Source organism: Palaemon carinicauda, chromosome 37 (assembly GCF_036898095.1).
Source record: "Palaemon carinicauda isolate YSFRI2023 chromosome 37, ASM3689809v2, whole genome shotgun sequence".
Lineage (NCBI taxonomy): Eukaryota > Metazoa > Arthropoda > Malacostraca > Decapoda > Palaemonidae > Palaemon > Palaemon carinicauda.
The window spans coordinates 43,436,383-43,450,989 of NC_090761.1; the positions used below are offsets into that span (position 1 = coordinate 43,436,383).

Consider the following 14,607-nt stretch of genomic DNA (forward strand, 5'->3'; position numbering starts at 1 on the left):
AAGCTAAACTAGTTAGTTTAGCCTCGGGAAAACAGGAATGAGGAAGATCAAGTTTCTTATAACTGTTTATTGTTAAACATCAACCAAAAGGGTTGCCTTTTCCTTTGGACAGTGATTGACAGAACCATCTAGTTTAAGTAAAGGAACTGTTACATCTACACCAGAGTGCAGATTTAAGGGTAGCCCACCACTTATGTTCCTGGATTGTACCAGAAAGGGTTTTTTATGGTTAAAGAGTATACCTTTTCAGTTGAAGCCTAAAATGAGTAAAAGCTCTTAGCCGAGTATGATTACTCCAAATCAAATCTGATCTATTGCTCTTCCAAAGAAGATAGGCCTCCTGCTTCTCGAAATACTGTAAACACATCTACAATCATCATTGAACCAGGGTTTGTCTTTCCCTTGGTACTTAGCACACGAGAAGGGATACCCCTATCAATTATGGAGACTTGATTTTCCTTCAAAACAACAAGACTCAACACTTCCTAGATTTTCATTCAAAACAACAACAACAGACTTACATTATCAAACAATTGTGACCAATTCTAGTTGAAAAAATTATTCAAAATGAAATTCAGGGACAGGCTTTCCTGTCTTCACTACTAATGAAATTAGGGCACAATTAGATGTCCAAATTGGAGAACCAACCTTACTTGTTATAATGCCTGGGGAGTCAATGTATACTAGGTTTAAGCAGGTACCAGACCTGTGAGTAGCTTTACATATGATTTGCTCACAGCCTGATTTAGAGGTAAAATTCAATAAGCCATGGCAATCAGTAGATAAAGCAGCATTTAACCACCCATAGAAAGCATTGAAATCATCAACAAAACCAAATTATTTATCATAGCCATAATGGCAAGAAGACAATTGAAGATAGAATAATCCATGTCTGGATTCCGGTAGATAGAAAAATAGAAGTTATGTCTACCACAGACTTTTATTACCTGAATCTCATGACATTCACATTTAGAGCAGGATTTATGAGAAGCAGAGTACTCAGTCCTGATATACACAGCCATTTCCCTTGGTCTAGGAATGGCAGCATCCAGTTTCAAAATTACTGGTTTCTTAAAACCTGTAGTAAGTAGCTCAGACAAGTGTCTCATTTGAGAAACCAAAGTTCCTGAGCTTAAAAGAATATACTGTACTGTCTGGATGCAACTTGAATATTTGCATCCAGTCCAAAAGAGTGCAATACAGTTGACAAAATGGCGAAAGTATAGGACATACTGGCCTTGGATTTTGCTTAATGTCATCTGACAGGATGAGAATTAAAAAGCAATAAAAAAAATTCTTCATACTAAACAATTAGTTAAACAATACTGATACAAAACAAGTACAAAATATATAAAAAGTGATTGATACAACCCATAGACTAGATTTTAAAAAAAATATGAAATTTATCAACATGCAGAGCCGACACCATGCAAGGTTAAGTACCATTAAAAAATAGCCACTTCAACTGAAGGGAGGACAGTAAGGATGGCTTTGAAAATTACTACCTGTGAGGGAGATAAAGAAATCAATAAGGAAAAGACAACCTCTTGATAAACCACCAAGCATCCATGGCCCTTCTATCAAGACTGCTCAACACATTTAAAAAAGGAGGAAGAAAAATAAAAGAATAGTAGCAACTTCTATCAAGACTGCTCAACACATTTAAAAAAGGAGGAAGAAAAATAAAAGAATAGTAGCCTAGTGTACCCTCAAGCAAAGGAACTCTACCCAAAGACATTGCAAGACCATGGTACAGGGGCTTGGTACTACACAATACTTAGAGAACAATGGTTTGATTTTGGAGCGTCCACCTAGAAGAGCTACTTACCATAGCTAAAGTGTCTCTTCTACCCTTACCAAGAAGAAAGTAGCCACTGAACAATTAAAGTGAAGTAGTTAAATAATTGAGTGAAATATTGCTTAGTAACCTCTGGAACAAATTACATGTTAAAAAGAATTTATTTTGTAAATTATCCAAACATTTTAACTTAGAAGGGACCTCTATATAAAATTTGATGAGTTGGGCCAAAAAATAAAGACATTAATGAAGATATAAAAAACATGAAAGTTACTCAAAATTAGATGCTGTTAAAACCAAATAAATGGGGACCACCTAATGAACAGAGATACTTAATTAACATGAAGATGATATTTACGTCATTCTGCATACATGGCTTTACTATAAAAAGGATTGCTATCTTACTCTCAAAGTTCATTAAATGTTTACAAAACAAAACACCATGCTACAATTTTCTATTTACCTTTACAGTTATGAAGGGATGCTATATTAACTTTTAACCAGTTCTCAATCATATGGACTCTAACCAAACAGTTATACAGCTTAGAAAAAAACTTGATGAAACAAGTTTAATATCAATCTACCATTATGTATGAGGACTGTGTACATGCAAGCAGTCAAAACCACACCTTTACTATCGGTTACCAAAAAACAATACATTTCCAGAACTTTTAATCCCATTTGTAAACTAGTATAAATATTTCAGCAAAACTTACTGCAACTTTTTGACTCTGAGGTACTGATTGTCACAATTTCTTTTGATTTATCAAGATGATAATTAAGACTCCAATTACACAATACTGTACTTGGGCTGTATCAAAATGAACAATTTAAATGTCGAAGCCCCAATACCAAAGCCTTGTCTGAAATAAAAAATCTGTATTAATTACATAAGGAAAAATCTATATAGTACAGTTCAACTATTCACAGATTATTAAAGTCTTCAATTACATAAAACTTCCAAGATGACAAATTCGGAGATAATTTGTTCCTAACCATACAAACCTTAGCTATTTATATAGGGTTTACTTTCGGCGTAGCTAAAATGACGAGCCATTAGAATTTTAACGAGGGTTTTACCCCCCGCGCTAGTTAGCAAGGGGGTAGGGGAGTGGTAGCTAGCTACCCCTCCCCCCCTCACACACCGGTGAACTGCTTCACTTCACTTAGAGGTAGGACTTGCCTTGGGGGACAGGGCTGGCGGCCAAATATGTGTAAATAGCTAAGGTTTGTATGGTTAGGAAAAATACAAAATATCTCCGAATTTGTCATTTGTTCCGTAACCGAAATACAAACCACGCTATTTACATAGGGTGACTTACCCTTGGGTAAGGTGGAAAGTCCCCAGCCTTACTGGCTTTGGCTTACCCGGGGACTCAGAATCCGAGTGAGCAGCACTCGAGAAAAAGAGTCCCTGCACCTCGCAAGTTTCTTGCTACGCAAGAAACGTGCGGCCTACATAAGCTTGTGTGTGGAGGGAAGAAGTGTGCCTTGTCCTAGGAAGTCGACCTGAAGTCCTTTAGCTGGAATTCTAGGCTAGGACGTTCCCAATACCACCCCGTCAGGGTATGGGGGATGTGACAGTATTAACTTAATACTAGGAACACAAGGAAGCATGGTTTACCTGCAGAGGTTTGAGATCAGCTATGCAGAGAACCCAGGATGCTGCTTTCCCCAAGAGAGGGGAGGATGAAGAAAGAAGTAAGGGCCAGATATACTCTTTCATTCATGCAGTCTAAAACCGGGTAACAATGCCCTCAACCTTCTGCTACCTGTCCATTAAGGAGCCTAAGGTTAGACCAGCTGTTGTGTAGCCAACACAGGGCCGATAGGAAATGTATCGAGGCTCCTGTGGGTTGAATTAAATTGAATATAGGATTTAGGCATTAAGCCAAGCACTGGGGCATCAAAGGCCATTCAGCGCTATATAACGAAAATCATTCAATCATATCTGTATACTCACACCATTCATTTTAACCTTTCATAGAAATCGTAACACTTTCATACAATAAAATCTAGATGTGAAATAAATAGAGATTAAAAGGGTAAAAATGTTATTTTTATAATAAAATAAATTTTTGAATATACTTACCCGGTGATTATAATAGCTGCAACTCTGTTGCTCGACAGAAAACTCTAAGGTAAAATTCGCCAGCGATCGCTACACAGGTTGCGGGTGTGCCCAACAGCGCCATCTGTCGTCCAGATACCCAGTACTCAATGTAAACAAAGAACCCAATTTTCTCCTCGTCCCACTGCGTCTCTATTGGGGAGGAAGGGAGGGTCCTTTAATTTATAATCACCGGGTAAGTATATTCAAAAATTTATTTTATTATAAAAATAACATTTTTCAATATTTAACTTAGCCGGTGATTATAATAGCTGATTCACACCCAGGGGGGTGGGTAGAGACCAGCAAAATATGTTTACATTATTATGAGCTAAGAATTTTTATTTCATTTTAGAAGTTATCAAAATAACAAAAACAAAATAAATAGGTACCTGGTAAGGAAGTCGACTTGAACAATTACTCTGCCTTTTTAAGTACGTCTTCCTTACGGAGCCTCGCGATCCTCTTAGGATGCTGATCGGCCCCTAGGATCTGAAGTATCAAGGGTTGCAACCCATACAACAGGACCTCATAAAAACCCCTAATCTAGGCGCTTCTCAAGAAATGACTTTGACCACCCGCCAAATCAACCAGGATGCGAAAGGCTTCTTAGCCTTCCGGACAACCCAAAAACAACAATAAAAACATTTCAAGAGAAAGATTAAAAAGGTTATGGAATTAGGGAATTGTAGTGGTTGAGCCCTCACCCACTACTGCACTCGCTGCTACGAATGGTCCCAGTGTGTAGCAGTTCTTGTAAAGAGACTGGACATCTTTCAAGTAAAATGACGCGAACACTGACTTGCTTCTCCAATAGGTTGCGTCCATTATACTTTGCAGAGATATATTTTGCTTAAAGGCCACGGAAGTTGTTACAGCTCTAACTTTGTGCGTCTTCACCTTAAGCAAAGTTCGGTCTTCCTCACTCAGATGTGAATGAGCTTCTCGTATTAACAATCTGATAAAGTCTGACCAAGCATTCTTTGACAAAGGCAAGGATGGTTTCTTAACTGAACACCATAAAGCTTCAGATTGGCCTTGTAAAGGTTTAGTACGCTTTAAATAGAACTTAAGAGCTCTAACAGGGCATAAGACTCTTTCTAGTTCATTGCCTACGATCTCCGATAAGCTGGGGATATCGAAAGATTTAGGCCAAGGCCGAGAAGGCAGCTCATTTTTGGCTAGAAAACCAAGTTGTAGCGAACAAGTGGCTTTTTCTGACGAAAATCCTATGTTCTTGCTGAAGGCATGAATCTCACTGACTCTTTTAGCCGAGGCTAAGCATACCAGGAAAAGTGTCTTAAGAGTGAGATCTTTCAGGGAGGCTGATTGTAACGGCTCCAACCTGTCTGATATGAAGAATCTTAGTACCACGTCTAAATTCCATCCAGGGTAGCCAAACGACGCTCCTTGGTGGTCTCAAAAGACTTAAGGAGGTCTTGCAGATCTTTATGTTTGGAAAGATCTAAGCCTCTATGCCGGAAGACCGATGCCAACATGCTTCTGTAGCCCTTGATAGTGGGAGCTGAAAGGGATCAACCTTTTCTCAGGTATAAGAGAAAAACAGCTATTTGAGCTACAGAGGTACTGGTCGAGGATACAGAAACTGACTTGCACCAGTCTCGGAAGACTTCCCACTTCGATTGGTAGACTCTAATGGAAGAAGCTCTCCTTGCTCTAGCAATCGCACTGGCTGCTTCCTTCGAAAAGCCTCTAGCTCTCGAGAGTCTTTCGATAGTCTGAAGGCAGTCAGACGAAGAGCGTGGAGGCTTTGGAGTACCTTCTTTACGTGTGGCTGACGTAGAAGGTCTACCCTTAGAGGAAGACTACTGGGAACGTCTTCTAACCATCGAAGTATCTCGGTGAACCATTCTCTCGCGGGCCAGAGGGAAGCAACTAACGTCAACCTTGTCCCTTCGTGAGAGGCGAACTTCTGCAGTACCTTGTTGACAATCTTGAACGGTGGGAATGCGTAGAGATCCAGATGTGACCAATCTAAGAGGAAAGCATCTATATGTATTGCTGCTGGGTCCGGGACTGGAGAGCAATAGATTGGAAGCCTCTTGGTCAGCGAGGTTGCAAAGAGATCTATGGATGGTTTAACCCCAAGTGGCCCAAAGTCTCTTGCACACATCCTTGTGGAGGGTCCATTTGGTTGGAATTACTTGCCCTTTCCGACTGAGACAATCTGCTATGACGTTCAAGTCGCCTTGGATGAACCTCGTTACTAGGGAGATGTCTTGACCTTTTGACCAGATGAGCAGGTCCCTTGTGATCTCGTACAACGTCAGTGAGTGGGTACCTCCTTGTTTGGAGATGTACGCCAAGGCCGTGGTGATGTCCGAGTTAACTTCCACCACTTTGCCTCGAAGGAGAGACTTGAAGCTTTTCAAGGCCAGATGTACTGCCAACAGCTCCTTGCAGTTGATATGCATGCTCCTCTGACTCGAGTTCCACAGTCCTGAGCATTCCCGACCGTCTAGTGTCGCGCCCCAGCCCACGTCCGATGCGTCCGAGAAGAGAACGTGGTTGGGAGTCTGAACAGCCAGGGGAAGACCCTCTCTTAGGTTGATATTGTCCTTCCACCAAGTCAGACAAGACTTCATCTTTTCGGAAATCGGGATCGAGACCGCTTCTAGTGTCTTGTCCTTTTTCCAGTGAAAAGCTAGATGGTATTGAAGAGGACGGAGGAGTAGTCTTCCTAGTGACACAAATTGTTCCACGGATGACAGCGTCCCTACCAGACTCATCCACAGTCTGACTGAGCAGCGTTCCTTCTTCAGCATCTTCTGGATGGATAGCAGGGCTTGATCTATTCTGGGGGCTGATCGTCTTGTTATTCAGCAACGTCCTCATCAGAGGGTTCCTCATCCGAAAACTGATGAGGAAACGGCAACGGAGTGGGCAACGTCTGGCTCGCTGAGTCCGGTCGCACTGGTGGATGCGTGACGGAGCCGGACGCAATATCATGGAACTGCTGCACAGTCTGTGAACTGTCAACAACCATGGGTGCGCGAGGAAGCACAGCGTCAACCCGAGACTGTCTAGACCGTCTGGGTTGTGCAGTCAACACCCTACCGGGTTGCTGAGGTTGACGCACTGCGTCAAAACAAGTCACCTCTGCTGGTTGTTGAACGTCCTGAACGTCAACAACCACCTCCGAGCGTCGCTTAACGTCAACGTGCGGCTGGCAATCCACACCGGGTCGCATCGGTGGAGGAACCACCTCGACTGGTAGACGCGAGTAGGTTACCTCAGCGTCAACAGGGCGCACAACCGACCGGTTGGAAGGTTGTTGGCCAGAAGGTTCGGTAGCAACCTTCTCCGCATTAAAGTCCTCTATCAAGGACGCAAGCTTGGACTGCATGTCTTGCAGCAAAGCCCATTTAGGGTCTACAGGAGCAGGTGTGGCAACAGACGGGGTTAGCGACTGAGGCGGTACCGTTTACCATCCCTGAAAGCCTTGTTATGCGTGACATAATTGTACAGCAAAACTTCAAAGGCTCGAAAACAGCTGTGAAGTTGACCTGTAAACAACTTGGAGCGTCTCCTGGCCAGGCGCCAGGGAGAGTCTACGAGAATTGAGAAGTCTATCTGGACAGAGGCATGAACTCCCAAGCCGAGAACTTCTCTCGTGTCATATCAGACTCTCGCTCTATAAACCAGTTTAAAAGAAGGGAAAGCAAAGGCTGTATCCCCCAAACTCCTCCTGGTGAAAAACCAGTCGCCTAGCCAACGTAAAGCTCTCTAGGAGAGCGAGAGAGCACTAGCTTAAAAACAACGGCTTCGAAGTAGCTAGGCCTAGTGTAAGCTCTGACGTTTAGGCGAACGAGGAGCAGCAGTTACAAAAAGATCCGGACAAAGATCCTTAAAAAAATCATCATGATTTAATTAAAGTCCATAGGAGGCTAAGCAGCTTTAGGCTCCTCTCCATCTGACAGAGTCCTCAAGGGAATATCAGTAGGAGGGGGAACAGCAACTTCCTCATCTACAGGAACCTTGTCCGATAAAAGCTGAGTCTCAAGCAAGGGAGAGACCTACCGTGGTGGCAATGCTTTACAAGCAGAGTCCACACTCACTGGTGCATTAGTAGCGGACCAGAACGCAACGTCATGTAACTGCTTGACAGTCTGTGAACTGTCAACAACTGAACTGTCAACCACAACAGGTGCGTGAGGACGCACAGCGTCTACTCGAGACTGCTTTGACTGCCTAGACTGAGCAGTCAAAACAACTCTAGAATGCGGAGGTTGACGCACAGCGTCAAAACAAGTCAACTCCGATTGTTAGTGAACGTCTTGAACGTCAACAGGAGCCTCAGCAAGTGGCCTAACGTCCAAATGCGGCTGAAAAACCACACGAGACCGCATCGAGTGTGGTTCTAAACAACCTGACTGACGTGACTAAGCTACGCCAACGTCAACAGTAAGCACAAAGGAACGTTAGGTTGGCTGAAAGCCAGGATATCGATGAGATAAACGGCTAGACTCAACGGACTAATCGGCAGAATAGTCTTCCATAAGGGAGGCAAGCATATACTGCATGTCTTGCCATACAACCCCTTAAGGATCAACGGAAATGGTTGTGGTAAGAGACGAGGGTAACGTCTGTGACCGCAACACTTTGCCTACAAAAAAAGACTCTCAGAGTCTGTGTTACGCTTTTGTTAGGCGGCGAGCAGTTATCCGATGACTGCATAGGGTCAGAGCTGTCCTAATGTTTGTAACCAGGACGCTGGACCTGTCCTGAAAGGACTGACTTTCGCTTAAGGGCTTCGAAACCTTGTGACAGGTTTCTTATGCGAAAAGCCTTCGGATGACGAGGAGAAACAACGTCTCTCTCGTCTTATGGTAGGGGAGATCTTGGTAAGATACACCCGATACCATAGAGGGAAAAACGTCTGTTCGTTGGTCAAGGCCTCTCGAACCCATAAGTCGTTTGACATTACTTCTCCCCTGGGCTTGGGAGCATGTAAGAGGTCCCGGACTAGGTGAACGACAGGCACGAACAGACGAACCCTCGGACGCAACACTGTAACACTTTGCGCATATCACTTTATCACTTCGATTTTCTGTTTTGCACTTATTTCACTGAAATTTTTACTGATTTCTACCTGAAACACGCAATTCTACCCTTCATTAAAAGGTAGTAATTGCGAAATCAGTCGTATAATGCAAGCTCATTAATACCAGCAAAAAACAGAAAACATATTTAAAGATAAAAAAATCAGTGGCTGGGAAAGAGACTAAACACTAGTTCATATAACTACGTTTTCAATCTCTCACCGCACATAGCCTGGGGACGAGAATAAAAAACTAAAACGTTTTATCCTTCCTCCCCGTACAGCGACTAGGGACGAGAGTAACACGAGAACAACGTTACCCGCTTGAACGGAACGTTTTCTCTCCTCTCTCTCCCTCCGTCTCTATCTCTCTCTCTTTTCTCTCTTGATTTCGCACCTAAGAGAAGAGCCCAATTATATTTCGTCAAAAAAACTTGTTATTTGACTAAAGGAAAAAACTGAAAGGTTTTTCAAATAAAAAGTTCCTTTAAAATAGAATTTAAAACATTTAAGCTAAGAAAGAATGAACAAAACGTCAGAATCGATTTACTCTTACTGCAAAGTGAAACCGTGATACACTCTCTCTCTATCGTAACGATAGAGCGCATGTTGAACGTCCTGAACGTCAACAACTGCGTAGCATAAATAAACTAAACGTTAGTTCATCTTTGAAAACAGTACGAAGACTATCAAAGAAATTCTTTCATAAAATATTACATTTAAAAAGTTTTAAATCCTTAGCTCTTTAAAAGCTAATTAAGATATAAAGGGCTCAACGTTGATTAACTTCGGTTTCCAAGTTAGGACCGCCTACTCTCAGGAAAGGTCTATATAAACAAAACATTAAAATTATTTTTATATGTTTATAATAAATGGAAAGTTAATCGAAGAGGCCTAATAAAGGCGGAGATATATAAAATATATAGAGGAAAATCTATAACGTGATATAATTACTAAAAGCCTAAACACACTTCCGCTAAGGGAAGGGTCGGCCATTTAAAAGTGAAAGAAAGTCCATACTCTCTTTGTCACCATAATTAAATCTATCCAAAACGAGTTCAAGATTTAAGATGAAGATAAAACACCTGCATAGCGAAAGCTCAAAACTAGAATAGTGTACTTCACCAATTAGTTGTGAAAACAAATCCAGTTTAGCAACAGCGAATAAGCACGTCTTGTCGGGAGCACGACAGAGAGAAAATTGAGTTCTTTGTTTACATTGAGTACTGGGTATCTGGACGACAGATGGCGCTGTTGGGCACACCCGCAACCTGTGTAGCGATCGCTGGCGAATTTTACCTTAGAGTTTTCTGTCGAGCAACAGAGTTGCAGCTATTATAATCACCGGCTAAGTTAAATATTGAAAATAAATAAATAAATTAATAAAATCAATTATAGCTCGTAATATAACCCAATACTTTGTATAAATTTTCTCAAGTTCAGGGTATTACAGTTTTCCCCCAGTATATCTCTTAAAGGTTTGTCCTGGAGTAAATGTGTCCTCCTCTGAAGATTAAAAACAGGACAATCGACTAAAATATGTTTAACATCCATTGTCACTTGACAGGTATTACAAAGAGGGGCCTGTCTCCCTTCCCCACTCTTCATTAAATAATTGTGCGTTGCATGTGTATGGCCAATACGCAGCCTAGTTAAAATAATGGTATCCCTCCTACTTGTAGAATTACAAGATGACCATTTATCCACCAATGGGTGGATTTGTTTCAATTTTGTATTGGTGGTCAGTTCAGACCATCGAGCTTGCCACTTATTTTTACAGTAAAGATGAATCTCACTTTTAAGATCTTTGTAAGGAATACTCAAGGGGGATGGATTACTTAGCCCTGAAGCTTCCTTTGCTGCCTTATCTACTTGTTCATTCCCATCCACCCCAACATGGGCAGGGACCCAACAGAAGTGAACACTGATACTCTTCCTAGACTGCAGAAGTACTAACCAGTCCTGCACCTCTTGTACTAGATGATGGCCTGGCATAATTTGTTTAAATGGGAATAAAACACTATTGGAATCCGTAAAAATTGTATAAAAACTATTTTGGTTGCCATTTTTAAAAATATGTTGGACTGCGAGAATTATTGCGTACAGCTCAGCAGTAAATATTGAACAAGAGGATGGGAGTTTCCTTCTAATAACAATATCCCTCACCACAGCTGCACTTCCAACTCCTGCAGCCGATTTGGAGCCATCTGTAAAAACATGTTTCCCATGATGTTGAGCAGCATGATTTAAAAACTCACTTTTCATTACCCTACTAGGTAAGGTATTTTTCCCTCCTGCCGTAAAACATACTTTTACAGGTGGATTACACCAAGGAGGAGACTTGGGATATCCTACCTCTGCTATCTGTGCTGTTAACAAACCTATTTCTCTGGCATCATTTTTCAGCTGTACTTCCAAAGGCTTAGGCACACTAGATCTGTTAGGAGCCCAATCTAAAGGCTCCCTAACATATTTACAGTTAGGATTGTTTCTCACAGCAAGGGACCTAGCTAAAAACCTCAAACTCAACTCCTCTCTGCGAATGGAAAGGGGAGGTATGCCAGAATCAACAATGAGACTGTCAATGGGAGATGTTCTGTAAGCACCTGTGCAGATGCGAAGCCCAGCATTGTGAACAATATCAAGTTTTCCAAGTAAAGTCTTTGTAGCTGACCCATATAATTAGCATGCATAGTCTAACTTGCTCAGACACAAAGATGTATAAATTCTAAGCAAAGTTGTTCTATCAGCACCCCAATCAAAATGCGATACCACTTTCAGAATGTTCAGTGACTTCTTAACCCTGATAGATAGGTCATTTATATGGGGACCAAATGTCATTTTCTTGTCGAAAATGACTCCAAGAAACTTGACATTATCCTCATATGGCAAAATGCAATCATTTAAGAAAAGGGTGGGGATCTCTTCCCTTTTACGAGTACGAGTAAAGCGAATGGCTTTGGTCTTCTGAGGAGAAAACATGAATCCACGAGAATTTGCCCATGCGGAAGCAGTATTTATGGCAATTTGAAGATTTTGGCATGCTTGTAGTGCAGATGATCCACTACAATAAATTGCAAAGTCATCGACAAATAGTGATCCTTGTATGCCAGGAGGTATGTGACTCATGAGACTATTAATAGCAATAGCAAACAAGGTCACACTCAATACGCTGCCTTGGGGGACACCTCCTTCTTGCATGTAGGATGAGGATAGTTCTGACCCTACTCTCACTTTAATTGAGCGGTTTGATAAAGATTCTTCAATAAAAGAGAACATATGTCCTCCTATACCCCACGAGGCCAATTGCTTTAAAATACCACACCTCCAGGTGGTGTCATATGCCTTTTCGAGGTCAAAAAAGACACCCACCACCTGGTTTTGGTTAGAAAAGGCATTTGAAATTTCCCTTGATAACATCAGCAAAGGGTCTAGAGTACTTCGGTTCTTCCTAAAACCAAACTGCCTGTTAGATAAAAGATTTTTTGATTCTAGATACCACACAAGTCTGTTGTTGATCATTCTCTCAAATAGTTTGCATATGCAACTGGTCAAGGATATGGGCCTATAACTAGATGGCAGTTCTGGGTCTTTACCAGACTTGTGGCCTGGAATTACAATTGAAGTATGCCAGGAATCAGGAGATGTATGGGAAGCCCATAGACCATTAAAGGTTTCTAATAAAAATTCCTTGGTATCCACTGGAAGATGTGATATCATTTCATACCGGATGCCATCCTCACCTGGGGCAGTTAAAGAAGAGCTGGAGATAGCATTTTGCATCTCCTCCATACTAAAAGGCAGGTTAAAAGCTTCAGTATTTGAAGAAGCAGGAGGAACAACAGATGTTGATGCTCTAATTTGTTGAAATGCTGGGGAATAGTTGTCAGCACTTGATACATGGGCAAAGTGCTTAGCAAGAACCTCTGCTACATCTTTGGGGTCAGATATATATCTATTATTTTCCCTTAATATTGGTAGAGGCTTAGGGACGAATTTACCTAGAAGTTTCCTAATCTTGTCCCATATTTCCTTTGAAGGAGTTTTGGTATTAATATTAGATGTATATTTCTTCCAAGATGCTCTCTTTGCTTTTTTAAAAATTCTTTTTTGTTTGGCACAGGCTCTGAGATATGCTATTCTATCTGCTAAATAGTTTGTCCTCAAGTATCTTCTGAAGCAAGTTCGGGTCACTTTTCTTGCGATGGCACATTCTTTACTCCACCAAGGAACTACAGAGCGATGAGGTAAACCGCATGTTTTAGGTATAAACTTGCTAGCATTATCATCAATAATATTTTCAAGATGTTGATAGGCATGCACTGGAGATGTAAATTCATCATATTCTTTATCAGTGTGTGAACAGTTTTCATAAGCTGCCCAGTCTGCCTCATCTATCTTCCATTTTGGTGGACACTGAGAAGGAAGATTATGGACATAATTTAACATTATTGGCCAATGGTCACTGCCATGTAGGTGTTCATTTACTGACCAAAGGTAGTCCAATCGAATGGATGAGGAACAGATTGACAAATCAATGGCTGATGTAGAGTTGTGGAATACATCATACCTAGTTGGAGAACCATCATTCATTAGTATTACATCATTGTTGTCGATTAATTCTTCAACAAGATTACCCCATCTATCGCACACATTTCCACCCCATAAAGTATGCTTTGCATTAAAATCACCCATTAAAATAAAAGGGGCAGGAAGCTGATTGATCAAGTCTTGGAGGTCAGAAAGTCTAAGCCTTCTTGGATTACCAGCATGATCTAAGAGGAAAAGTTCTAAGGATGGTTCAATATATAGCGAGCATAAAGTAATTTTTTTCCCGATATGAGTTCTAACTGCACATGCCTGTAGTGGTGTATTGAGTGGGATTGTTTCAAATTTTACAGATTTGTGAATAATAAAACCTGTACCACCTTGAGCTCTTGCAGCTTGCAAAGGAGGGGATCTACAAAAATGATAATCGAGTCCAGGATTAAATGGTTTGTCACTGATCTTGGTTTCCTGTAGGCAAATTACCTTCGTGTCTGAGTCCCTGGTTAAAGTTTTTATTTGCTCAATGCTAATACTTACACCTCTGCAATTCCACTGGATGATAGACATTATCTTTTGTTATTATTTTTCTTTGTCTCATTTGTCTTTTGGGACTTTTCAGATGAAGCCATGTAAGGCCTGGAGATGGAAGGCTTTACTAGGCCACCACTCTTCTTTTCTTTTTTTCTAGGATCTTTATAAGTGTCAACCTTAGGATCATGAGCAGTAGGGCACTTACCTGACTTAGATGAAGGTGAGGATGATGGGGACCTTTTCCTCTTTGGAAGATCTTGTTTTCCAATCTCCATCAAATCCGGTAGAGATTCTGCCTGAGACAATACATTCAAGGTGGTGGAAGCCACATTGGCTTCCTTGGAGGATTGTGCTAGAACTTCAACAGTTCGAGCACTTAACCCAGAAGGCTGGGCTACTACCTCTAGGGGAGATGCTCCTATCGGTGACAATACTTTTGGTGTGTTGGAAACCATATTGACCTCTTTGGAGGTTTGTGCTCTGGCTTTTATAGGCTGAGCACTTGACCCAGATGGCTGGGCTACTACCACTAAGGGAGATGCACCTGACGGGCCAGGT

At 41.4% G+C, this 14,607-nt stretch overlaps 1 long non-coding RNA gene across 3 annotated transcripts in view; it reads right to left on the reverse strand.

Moving 5' to 3' along the window:
- LOC137629605 (uncharacterized) overlaps positions 1 to 14,607 on the reverse strand; it is a 131,065-nt gene that overhangs the window by 72,446 nt on the left and 44,012 nt on the right. For 2 of the 3 annotated variants that reach the window (XR_011041551.1, XR_011041549.1), the window contains exon 3: positions 2,515 to 2,661. The exons of the other annotated variant lie outside the window; for it this stretch is intronic. This is a non-coding gene — a long non-coding RNA (uncharacterized lncRNA). The remainder of the gene's footprint in view (positions 1 to 2,514; positions 2,662 to 14,607) is intronic. 3 annotated transcript variants of the gene reach the window in all.